The 13,063-nt window shown below is 37.1% G+C and overlaps 1 protein-coding gene across 1 annotated transcript in view; it reads right to left on the reverse strand.

Annotated features, from left to right (window-relative positions):
* Nucleotides 1–13,063, reverse strand: part of LOC113234193 (prolactin-releasing peptide receptor-like) — a 142,551-nt gene that overhangs the window by 71,622 nt on the left and 57,866 nt on the right. The window contains exon 2 of the mRNA XM_026469493.1: nt 7,104–7,138. The gene's annotated coding sequence lies outside the window, so the exon portion shown is untranslated. The remainder of the gene's footprint in view (nt 1–7,103; nt 7,139–13,063) is intronic.

The following is a 13,063-nucleotide window of genomic DNA, read 5'->3' on the forward strand; positions in this document are numbered from 1 at the left end:
GTACCGTCGTTCTTTCCGATTTCCTAAACACAAGTGCTTTAGCTACTTACTTTGGGATCAGAGCAACGTATGTGATGTTGTCTAATATTTATATATATTTAAGAATACAGTTTGTTTCATTTGACTGTCACTTGTTTTTACATTGTGGCGTCATTTTAGCAATTGGTTGTCTACATCACCATGGATTTAACTCGTGAAAATTTTTGTAGTATGATTTTCTTCAACTTGGAAGTGTAATTTAACAGCTCAGCGGAGCTTCGCTAGGCTTCAAACTGCTTTTGGCGATGAAGCACCATGCAAGACGATTATTTATAGTTGTTTTGCAGAATTCAAACGCGGTCGTGTAAGTCTCAGTGTCAAATTTCGTCATGGTCGCCCGTCCACAGCTGTGAACAACAAAAACATTGATGCTGTGTGCCGTATGATCAAAACAGACACGCATGTGACATACCACGAGATTCGGGCATCTTTAGGCATAGGTACGAGTCAAATACAATCAATACTACACAAACATTTAGGTGTGAATATGCTGTGCTCTCCGTGGATCCCATACAATTTGACTGAGGCTCAAAAAAAGGATCGCGTCCCTTGGTGCAATGCCATGCTTATCAGATTCAACGAAGGGGCGTCAAATTTGGTATGGGACATAGTAACAGGTGACGAAACATGGATTTATAGTTACGATCCCAAAACAAAGCAGCAATCGAGCATATGGGTCTTTCGAGATGAGCCGAAACCAACCAAAGTGGCGCGCGTGCAAAGTGCATCTAAGCGGATGATTGCTTCTTTTTTCTTTTTTTTTTTTTGATAAAACTGGACACGTGGCTATTGCTGCTTTGGAGAACCGTTGTACCGTGAATAATGATTGGTACGCGACCATTTGTTTGCCGGAAGTTATTGACAAACTCCGTAAAAATAACAGTAAACGCCGTATCATCTTGCACCACGATAATGCCAATTCTCACATGGCCAGACAGACAAATGAATTGTAGGAGGTGAACAACGTTGATCTTATGAGCCATCCGCGTACAGTCCCAACCTGACACGTTGTGACTTTTATTTATTTCCGAAAATTCAGAACCAGTTACGCGGTCAACGATTTTCATCACCTGAAGAGGCTGTCGAATAGTATGAAATATATGTTTCAGAGATTGTCACGGAGGAGTGGCATAAATGCTTTTAAATTTGGTTCATTCGTATGAAAAAGTGTATTAACGATAACGGAGAATATTTTGAGAAACAATGAATTCATTTTTGACCATTTATATTATTTTTTTCTTATTCATTCCGGAAACGTATAGTGCGCTCCACGTACAAAATTAATTGTAAAGTGAAGGTAAGAAATACCGAGCAAAGCACTGCAAATATAGAGCACGTATATACTTTTTACTTACTGTCTCCGTGGCCAAACGGTTACCATGTTGGACTGCCACGCAGAGGTCCCAGGTTCGATTCCCGGTCTGGGAGAAATATTTGTATGGCCTGCATTTATTTCTCTCATCAATTTGTGATTGTCTGTTTGTGTGTACATGGCACCCGCGATACAGGGTTTCCCTAGTGCGGGGCTATGTTAAGTGTGTGCGTTATTATTATTAAATAATCTCTTATTCTCTATATTATTATTAATAAATATAATACTTTTCATATAAGTTAACAATGGGACTGCATAAAAACCGCACTAAGTTCATACACTACAGCCTTTACTAGTTTTACGTCTAGACTTAACAACGTACACCATAACACGTCATAATGTTAAGAGAAAATAAGCGTCCCAGTTCTAATATCGAGTCTCGTCTTATTGCTTTTTTAATATCCTCGCTCAGCGTGGTGTACTCCAGATGACGTGATCGCAAAAAATATTGACTCAAGGCGCCGGGGCTGAGGAACACTTATGTAAATACTGCCAGTTTCGACTGGACAAAAATCATAATTAATAACGTTTAAAGTTTTGAGACAGTGCCACTTAAACTTTTACATCACAAAGATCTGACGGACATCGACACATCCCCCGCCCGTCATCCTGAGAAATAAGTTGACAAGTGACTCATGCCTTGCGTATGTAAATAATTTCGTCGGTTAAATTCATAAACCTATTATGACTTCTGGGTAGGCAGTCCGTCCTGTCTCTTAGTAACAAGCTCATGGTGTATTGTGCCATATTTAAGCTGATATGGCATTCAGTTAAGGGCCACTGCCTCCAAATCAAACATGCAATGACTTCATGGAGCCCAAAAGAACATCCTTCGAACTATCAGTGGTGCCTCATGGTACACCAGGGACATTGAAATCCACGAATACCTGGAGATTCCAACGATTGTAGAAGTGATGGACGTATATAGACGTAAACACAGGGATGGACTCAATACTCATCCGAATCCTATCGCTAAAGCACTGGTTGAAGGTGGCAATATTAAGAGACTGGAACGATAGCACGTTTTCGATGACTAGAAGAGACTGAAGCAGTGGCTATCTCGCTCTCAAAAGCCAAAAATGACTCAAACAATTTAATTATAGTCTGGCGACTGGTTATAAATAATATATATATAAAAAAACAAAATTATTAGAAATAATTATATGACAATCTATGATTCTACCTTTATTATATACCTAAAAGAGGGTCGACAAATTATATTCCAAGCTTTAGTTGCTCGATATTGCGCTTGACGTGTAAAAAAGTGATTACGTCCAAAACCAGTATGTGGTATTCAAATTTAGTTGACGATTTGTATTTTAATTTAATGTTGCTAGTGATTCTGTTTCGTCATATCTTTTTTTTCCTTCTTTTCCTATCTTTCCAATTTCACCAGTGCGCTTACTCTTCAAAACTATTATTTCTCTCGTGAGTTTGGGTGTAATTTGTGGTTGTCTATGTGTGTGTCCATGGCACCCGCGACACAGGGTTTCCCTAGTGCGGGGCTATGTTGAGTGTGTGCGTTATTATTATTATTATTATTATTATTATTATTATTATTAAAAACTATAACACGGTAATGCGTACATTACTGCTTGGCTGACGAAATAGGTACGTTAGCAGTACTTCCCTGGATAAACTATTTCACAAAAAGCTCTGCAGCTATTAGAATAATAAAGACTATTATGATGTATATTTATATATATATATATATATATATATATGTGTAATTTTCAATGTAAATTATAATTAATAATAATAATAATAATAATAATAATAAAATTCAAAATTAATCTTTTAGGCCTTGGGAGAGGCGAGAGTTTAAAATAAATACGATAATAATAATAATAATAATAATAAAATATCTTTATTTATCTCCATATTAATTAAAAGGGATCTAATTGCAATTCTAATCTAATTCAAATTTAATCTTAATTAAACTTAAAGTAGAATAGAGAAATGAATTTTGTCCACCGGATTTTGTTAAAAGTGGACCAGTCCGCGTGTGGTGGTGGTTTTACGTAAATATTCCACGTTAGCTGATCCAATCGGTCAATCTAGTTCTTTTCTTTGAGACAATTCTTCTCATAAAGTTTTCCTAAATCGTAATCAATTCTATATGTTATAGTAGTAGTTACGATGTCAGTCTACTTCACCTACCACCACCGTCACCCAGTGGCGTGTCTGTTATATTAATTTGTTCAAATCTTTTGATACGAATAAAGATTCGTAATGCCTTTTCTTGTTAGCGAGATTTTATTATAACAGTCGCTAAAGTTTTCAACAGTGTTTTAGGGTTCGATGTTAGTAATCCTTTTTCTCTTCGTGTGGACCCTTGGGGGTCGATTACGACCACTTTGAAAATCATCGTTCTAGGTAATAAAGAACTATGTACATGTAAGTACTTAACACAAAAATATATTATGAAATCAACTTGAAATATGTATATCTATTCAAACGTTTCTGAACATTGATTTTTATTTCAACATTGATTACAATAAAATTGGGCCTCTATAGGAAGGTCTTTTAGAATAAACAATTCTGTGTATGACATCATTTTTCATTTTCATCACTAAACCTTACGGCCAATAAATCATGCACATAAATAAATCATAGAACGTAAAAAAATTTGAGACGTTTTTTAAGAAACCTTCCTATCAAACAAAATGTCATGCGACTTTACCATTGTAAAACTAATTCGTTGGGTTAAATATTATAGTGAAATAAAAAACACAAGTAATATAAATTACAGGCACATTTTGACGTGCCAACTTATATCTCAGGGTGGCGGGGGTAGTAGCAGTGTCCCCCAGATCTTTGCGATTGAAAGCTTTGAGTGGCGCACGAATTGTTCGTCCCGTCATTTTATATCATAAAAAATGTAATCCTAAAGTTAAAATGAGTTTTGAAGAAATCAGTAAAAAATTAATAATACACTATTGCAGTTTCAATTACAAATAACACAATGATATCTACGTCTACGACTGACAATAGTTCTAAGTTTCATATTATTTATTATTAATGATTAATTTCATATTGTTTAACATTAATTGTTATTATTAATGCAAAGACAAAACAAACACAGAGAAAATTTCCTTCTGACTGGACCCGAACCAGTGTCTGTATGCCTAACCCGTGTTACCGCTCTTCCAACTGAGCTACAAATCGAGTCAGAGTTTTTATAATAAATTTTGATTTATAAATCATACACTCGAAGAGACAGGAGAACAGTCGTATCTGTTTGTTATAACTTGTAAAAATTTATCTATGTTGTTCAAACGCTCATGCTGATGGTTTTGAAGCTAAAGAACTGCCGATACTACAAACTTTGAACTGTAATAAACATTGCAACTTTCGAAATGCAGTAGCAGTAGAGCTCCTTGTGAAAGAGTTCTACCAAGGATGTACTGCTACCTTACCCAGTTCTGCCGCCGCGCCGTACGGCGTAATTTTTTAGGTTTTGAAAGGTTGGCGTGCTAGTACAAACACATTACACAGGACTTCAATTCATGTCTCAGGGTGATGGTCGCAGTGGCAGTGCCCCTCAGATCTTTGCGATTTAAAGCACGGAGTGGCACTGCAACTGCTATGGACAGGCATGTCGTTTACCATCAGGCGCACGACTTGTTCGTCCTATCGCATAGTATATAAAAAAAATTGCATTCTTCAGTTCAAATTTTGAAGTCAACTTAAATTATGCTGTAAATATTATCATGAAGATTGTCCAAGTTTTATGTATCATGAATGATCTATTGACTGTGAAAAAACTAGCCAAATTAAAGACGCTCAAACCTAGTTTTCGTTCCGATTACGTGAAGAGATTTGATGCTATGTAGATAACAATAGCGATAAAGAGATTTATTTGTCTACATTGACGTAACAGTTTAGTCGTATGTAATAAAAGTAAGAGTATTAACTTTAGCTGTTCAGCTACTTTGGAGTGCACGAAAGGAGCCTTCCCGCAATGGCATACACGGCGGGCAACAACCGGCGAATACCTTACGCCGATTGGAAAATCCTTTTATCACGATGGCAAACATACTTGGTACTTAGTGTAACGGGCTGGTGTCCGCAACTCGACGTCAAGGTGCCTATTTTGCGTGAAGTTGGCAAACATATCCAATGCACACCCAGCATGGCGGCTACTTGTGGCATGATCAGCGTGGCTAAGTTCTGCGCCGGGATAATATTATAGTGCCATCGATATGATAAGAAGTTTTGTCATCGATATGATATGATAAGATTTTATCACTGAAGTTGTATGACTCGTCTCGAGTAAAATTGTCATTAAACAATAAACTACAATCATATTGTCATGTTACATAGCAGTACAGCTCTTTATGAAAGAGTTCGTCCAGGGAATTACTGCCATCTTAACTATTTCTGCCGCCAAGCAGTACTGTGAGCGTTGCGTTCCGGTTTGGAAGGGTAAGGGTGCTGGTGAAATTACAGGCACATGGGATTTGTCAACTTATATCTCAGGGTGGCGGATGTAGTGACAGTGCCCCTAAGATCTTTGCGCTTTAAAGCTTTTAGTGGAGCTGCAACTGCTATGGATAAGCGTGATCGTCCCGTCATTTGTGATATAATAAAAAATAAACATTTTAAAATCCTCTAATCTTCTCTTTACCGTGTCGATGTTTTTTTTATTTTAGGACTATATTGACTTTGAATGATATGTTGCCACCTTGACTGCGCTTTCCGTGGCCGCGTAGAGATTCTCCCTCGTACAGGTATTAGGGTACAACGGGCACAAAGAGCTTGCAAAGAGCCTACTCGCGGTGCGCACTGACAACAGCTAGTCACGGTAACAACGGGTACCTAGACTTGCTAGTCTGTCCAACAAGATGATTTAACCTACTTAATCCTCTAATTAGAAGTTAGGATAATTATGATTAAAAAAAGTTTTTATGGTAAAGGAGACGAAGGTTGACCTCGGTGTACATTACTAAATTTAGAATCTACGTGTTTTTTTTTTTTAAAATCTTTATTTATTTAGAACTTTTATACAATGTATATGCCAGTGCCATCGTATCCTAAACTATAGTTTACATATCTGAGCGGCGCTGCTGGAGAGCCAATTCAACAAATACTGACAGGCTTTTTGCCTGTTTCGTGTGGGGATTGCTTAGTATTCAATTTATAGCACCTACGGTTGTTCGGTTGATCTGCATGTCTCTCATCAGTGCCGCCCTCTATTGTTCGTACCAGACACGTTCCAGAGAATCTATTTTAAAAAATTAAATCACCCGGAGTGTAGATATGGAAGAGGCTCTGAAAGTGCTGCTAATGGAGGTAGCATAAAGTTTCAGAATTTGTGGTCACTGTTTATCCCACTGGGAGACCGAATTACCGTTAAGGGTAGGTTCAGATGGACGCACACCTGCCGCGCGGTGTGCGCAAATGCTTGCAGTGAACAATAACACGTGATCATTTAAACAGCTACAATGTCCTGTCCGTGCCCATAATGTAAACGCGCGGCGACACGCGTTTGCAGCGGTGACGCGCGGTTTGAGAACATATTACATTTTCGCAAATGCTACATATGAAATAAAACTATTTTTTTTCGGATCTAAATTGCGTATTTGTGCGAAAAGCAAATATAGTTTCTTCAAACAAACCGTAGAAAAAATAGTTTAATTTCCAATTACTATTATAATTTAAGAAATTTTAAGTAAATAGTTTTCCTTACCTTCTGCGAAAGATAGAAATTCGTCCTCCAACGACCTGTAACAAACAACATTAATGTTAATTTTATTGACGCAGAAGAAGCAACGACTCCATAATAGGATTTTGCTTTGGTGAAATTTCATAGTCCTTTAACATTCCGAAAAGGTACAGAAAGCGATTCCGCCAATTGTAATTGGTTCACAAATAGTCACCCTTTGCAATCTGAACAAGTCAATTTAATATTTCGTTTCATGGCTACTAAATTATTTGATGATTGTTGCCTTGATTTTCTCGTAACATTTTACTACTGTTGTTTGTTAGAGCTGCTATTAATGGCACCTAGATTAATTAGACTCTTTGACATTTAATTAAGGAATTTAAAAAAATAATTGTAAGTGGTAAGTAGTAGTTTATACATCCGTCTAAAATGTAAATCATTATGAATTTTTCATACATACTTTGTAAATAAATAATAACAAATATTTTACGAAAATACTTTGTGACTAGACAATAACAGATATTTTACAAAAATACATTGTGAGCAAATAGCAACATATTTTTACAAAAATACTTTGTAAATGTTTATTTATAAAGTATTTTTGTAACAAATATATTTAGTAATAGATAGTAACAGAAGATGTTTAACAAAACTACTTAGTGAATATTTAGTCTTCATTAAATTATATATGTATATATTTATTACTGTATAAATATTTATTATACAGGAAGAATTATACAAGAAATTTCTTCCTGCAGACTAAATACAGGAAACAATAACTAAATTATTATGCACTATACAAGAATTTGGATAAATACATATTTCATTATAAAATACCTATCAAATTGATGGAGTAGTGGATAAATAATGCTTCTAAACTCTTATTTTGACATAAGATGTAAGACTTTATCTTCAAGATTATCATTCTTAACTAAATTACTTTGTAACTTGACATGTTTGTGACAATACAGTGTTGTGGTAGTCTAATTGACATTATATAACTAAACATTTGCATGCTATTTAATATATGGGAAACATGTTTGTACTGGCACTATCTCTTGTAACATCTTCTGTTATACCATGTTTTAAGCAAATAAACGAATTATTATTAATGTTGTGAACAGTAATAGATAGTGACACAAATGTTACTAAAACACTTTGTGAAAAAATTGCAATACAAGTAGTAGATATTTTACAAAAACACTTTGTGAATAGATTGTGACAGATACTTTACAAAAATACTTTGAAAATATATAGAAACACTTTCAACAGGTTTTACTTTTCCGAGCTGCATCTATACGAGCTCAAGTGGCTATAATGATAGTAGACCTCCGGTAGGAGATAGCTTACCAAGAAAAGAGAAGTGTTAGTTTCAGGTTCACTCTTTATTGACAAGTTAAGTTTAACTAAATCGTTTATCCGTAAAATTAAAATCAGGTTGATGGTGAAGCTAGCTTATTTGATGAAAATATTATTAACTACCTAAATACATGTGACGTGTGTCTGATGGATGGCGAATTAAGGAATAAGGATAAAAGAGCGTTGTGGTATGGAAAAAGATGTAGTGGCAAGATATAAAAAGGAACGCTTAGATGGTTCGGAAATGTAGAGTGAATGAATGAAAGAAGATTGACAAAACAGGTTTATGTGGCGAGTGTGAGTGGTCAAGTTCGTAAGAACCGGCCAAGGCGAACTTAACATGACTAAATTGAGAACGTTCGAGAGAAAGGCAGGTGAAGAGTAATCTTTAACCGACGAGCATGTATGTAAGCATCAGGCGCAAGATTTGTGTCAGAACCGTTGCAAGTGGATAGTTGTTGCCTAACCCGATGTGAAAAGGGCGTGAAGCATATGAATGTATAAAGATATAAAAAGATAATATACATTTGAAGCTTAAGTACTAAATCTACTTTAAATAAATGAAATTGAGTTCCCGCGATTAGTAGTCTAAAACGCGACAGCACTCTGACGCCCTCCCTTTGTGTGGCTATGCTAATAACCGCATTAACCCGACGGAGCATGGTAGCTCCCCTGAGATCTCCCTGTCAGAAAATCAACATTTGACTTTTGGATGTATTATTCAATTCTTAATGAATATTATGATTTTTACTACCATGATTTTTTTGTGAAGTTTCTCCACTGGTTTGTTATAATTATTAACAACAAAGGTACATATATACACACATACATAAGATCGTGCCCTTGTCCCTGTCCTTGTAGGGGTAGGCAGAGACCACGGAATGCCACTTTTTTTTTTTTTTGACGGGGTGGAAATCTTTATGGATACCCCTGAGCCCAGGGAGACTCAGGGGTTATGCGGGGACTCTCCCTCCAGACTGGAGGGCCTACCCCACTAAAACCCCCCCGGGTTTCCCTCTCGCCGGTTGAGTCGGCGCCGTGGGATCGGTGAACATTCACCACGACGCCGCCCGGCCGCCCTAGCTTGCGCCAGGGCTCCCGCGCCAACGGAGGGGCGAGTCGGTTGTCCTCCGACCCACCCCCCAGACGAGTGAGGCCGTGCAATGCAGGCTCCGGAGTCCCTGTCCAGAGCCCGCTGGCTTCACTAGGGGATCAGGCGAGCAGCGAACTGCCTTCGCCTTCTCCCCGTACGTCTGCGCCGAAGCGGGTGCGCGTCCGCCGCGTCCTCGCGCACCCGCTCCGCGGCCTCCTTTTGCGACATAACCTCTGTGCAAAAGGAAGCCACCGCCTCCCAGGACTCCTCGCTATCGAGCATGGCGGCAACCACGCTCGGCAGCGAGAGGTCCTGCCCTACAGTCACCGTCAGAGTGCGGCGCTGCTCATCCCACCGGCTGCACACCTCGAGGGTGTGCTGCGCGGTGTCATCCGCAGCGCCGCACTCGCGGCACGACGGGGACGGTTCCCTCCTCGCACGGAACGCCACCTTACTCTATCCTGACACAAGTTTCGAGCCTCACATACATCAACTACACTTTTCATACTTCTTTTATTCTTGTCACTTCGGATCCCAGCCTTTTTGAGGACATCACTGATCTATAAATCCTTCAAGGACGTCCTCTTAAAACCCTTCAAACCATCTTCCATCCACATTTACTGCGTTTCGTCTATGAGAAATCTATGATATTTCGTCACCCAGTTAGATAGCTTTACAGCGACCAATCCTGGCTAGAGACGTCGCTATACATTGTGTTTGAATTTTTATTGAATTGATATTCAATTATTTTTATGTGAAATTACTCCACTAGTTTGTTAAAATTATTAATACAAAGATCGAACATTCAGAAAAAAATCCTACGATCCGGCCGATTATTTTATTCGTAAATAATTCGATTTAGATATTTATTTTATCCTGGTTTCAGGATTTGGTGAAGTATCGTACATCCTATCGTGTAACAAATTAGCACATGCTTTAGACAATATCCTTAGGTGTATCTAAGTAATATGTAATCTAATATATAATTTTTTTTGTAAAACCGTTATTTAATAGTAATTAATTAAACCATTTGATCTTGCATCTTTCTATCTAGTTTTTCTCTCTGGTGACGCATTAAAGGATCATGCCGAAGTAAATAACAAACAAAACGTTCGTTAGCAATCTAATATAAAATCTCTTTGTACTGGTACGAATCTTAATTATATTCAAGTTGAAATTTGGAGATTAGCAGACGCCTGTTTATTGAGCCGCCATTTTTAATTGCGAACAGCAAAGGCCTGTCCCAACCTTGATGTCCACTTGTAAACCCATTGTGTATGAAGGAGATAAGAAACGCATCTAATCGTTTTGGTCAGCCGTATGTCATTTTGATACAATCAATAATATTTTGATACCTCCAATGTATACAATTACATTTTTTGGTAATTTTCTGTTTTTAATGTAAACAGGCTTATTTTAGGTAATATTAAGCTCCCCGAATTTTATCAAAAAAAAAGAAAGAAACAAAAAACAAAATCCGAAAAAAACAAAAATAACAAATTTTGTGAAAAAATAAACAAACAAAAAAATTAATTGATTGGAGGTATCGATTTTATCGGTTTTGAAGGGTGCTGGTAAAGTTACAGGCACATGGGATTTGTCAACTTACGTCTCATGGTGACGGGGACAGTGGCAGTGCCCCTCAGATCTTTATGATTTAAACACCAAGTGGCACTGCAACTGTTATGGACAGGCGTGTCGTTTACCACCAGGCGCACGATTTGTGCGTCCCGTCACTGGGTATCATAAAAATATTTTTTTCGAATGCTCCAAGTTTCGCTCACAAATAAATGAACATTTATTTTGCACGTCGGGATTTGCTTATTCATGAACTTTCGTAGAAGTACGTTTCCAATAAGGATGGCCTTTTAGACTAAATTATTTCTCAAACTATTTAACCTTCCAAGCTCTTAGAATATTTCGAATTATCACTATGATATTTTAATTACAAGAGGTGTTCTAAACATAGACAGAAATTTCCTTTCGAAGGAAATCTATTAGTTTCAGTAGTTACGCAACATATTTTTAACCGACTTCCAAAAAGGAGGAGGTTCTCAATTCGACTGTATGTCTTTTTTTTGTATGTATGTATGTATGTTTGTGTTGAGTTTGCTATTTCTCCAATTCAAGGCGTTTCTCTCTCAATATAGTTTGAGCAGTGAGAACCGATTTTTATTATCTCTAGTGTCAAGTCCTGTATAGTGGCGAATTTAAGGATATCTCAATAAAACTTAGCAAATAGACGTAATTCCACGTACATTTGAGGTCGGTTTTTTTAGTACTCTATACTGAGATTATGTAGAACAGTATCAGTTTTAGCTTTTACCTATTCATGTTAATTAATTGACTAAATTTGTTTCAATTAAAATCGTCCTGTTAGGATACAATAAACGACGTTTTAAATTCGATCCGTTATTTCCAGAAGATTGATCCTATTGATTCTTACCAGATACCAGATCGAATGGCATAAAAAAAGTTTTGTAAAAATTGCCTTTTATCTTACAGACTGTACCATTTTTTCAAAATCTCTTCAAAATTCATGCATAGCCTTCTAGAACCGTTTTCTTGTAACTACAGCGATTCTAGAAGGATTCGATCCGGTCTCTGATAAGGATCAATAGTCTATGAGGTAAGAGTACTCGAAATGTCAGAAATCGCAAAAACTTTTTACCATACATTTTGTGTGGACATATTTAGTAATCAGTTATTCTAGGTTATTTTTTGCTAAAGGAGCCAACCACGTTCTTCAAGATTTCTTAAAATATTTATTATAACCTTTCTGGTAGACACTCTTCGTATCTGTGTCAAATTTTGTCCGTCTATCGCGGATTGCGGGATGCGAGTGATGGTCCCCCACAACTCACCTCCTAACATCCAGGCCGCGGCCAAATACCTCGCCTTAATGCTGATTCCTTGAGAAGAGAAAAGGGTGGTGGGAATTGGCTCTTTCTTAATAGATGATAATAGGCGTGCATGGAAAGAGTCTTCTCGCGGCGTACACCGGTAACAGCTACTAAACACGGTTACGCAGTGCCTAGACTGGCTAATCTTTCTAACACGATGCTTCAACCGACTTAAGAAGAATAGATGTTAGTTCACATTTATTTTTTACAATATTTATTTTAAAGAGATCGTTGGTAAAGTAACTAACCGGATCACTGTCAGTAAAATTTTTACATAGAATCTACATGATAATAAACACCTTTGTAAAGAATTTTTTCTTCACAACCGTTTTAAACCTCGCACATTTTTAATATCAATTTGAATCTTATTATATAAGCGTATATATTACCCTTTAAATGAATAAAGTGACATTGTAAAGGCGACTGGCGGGAGCAGCCAATTCATTTCGTTCCATGCATTCATATTACGTCTATCGCACTTTTTTGTGTTTTTTTTATACTTTTTCATAAATTTACTCAGGCGCTGGTGCAAGTTACCAAATTCATTAAACTTGTTTTCAAAGAAATTGGCTTCTTTCTATTTACGACGTTTGTGACGGATTCGTAATATGGAATTTTACTTTTTCTAC

Source organism: Hyposmocoma kahamanoa, unplaced genomic scaffold (genome assembly GCF_003589595.1).
Source record: "Hyposmocoma kahamanoa isolate Upper Pololo Valley unplaced genomic scaffold, ASM358959v1 81, whole genome shotgun sequence".
NCBI classification, from domain to species: Eukaryota; Metazoa; Arthropoda; class Insecta; order Lepidoptera; family Cosmopterigidae; genus Hyposmocoma; species Hyposmocoma kahamanoa.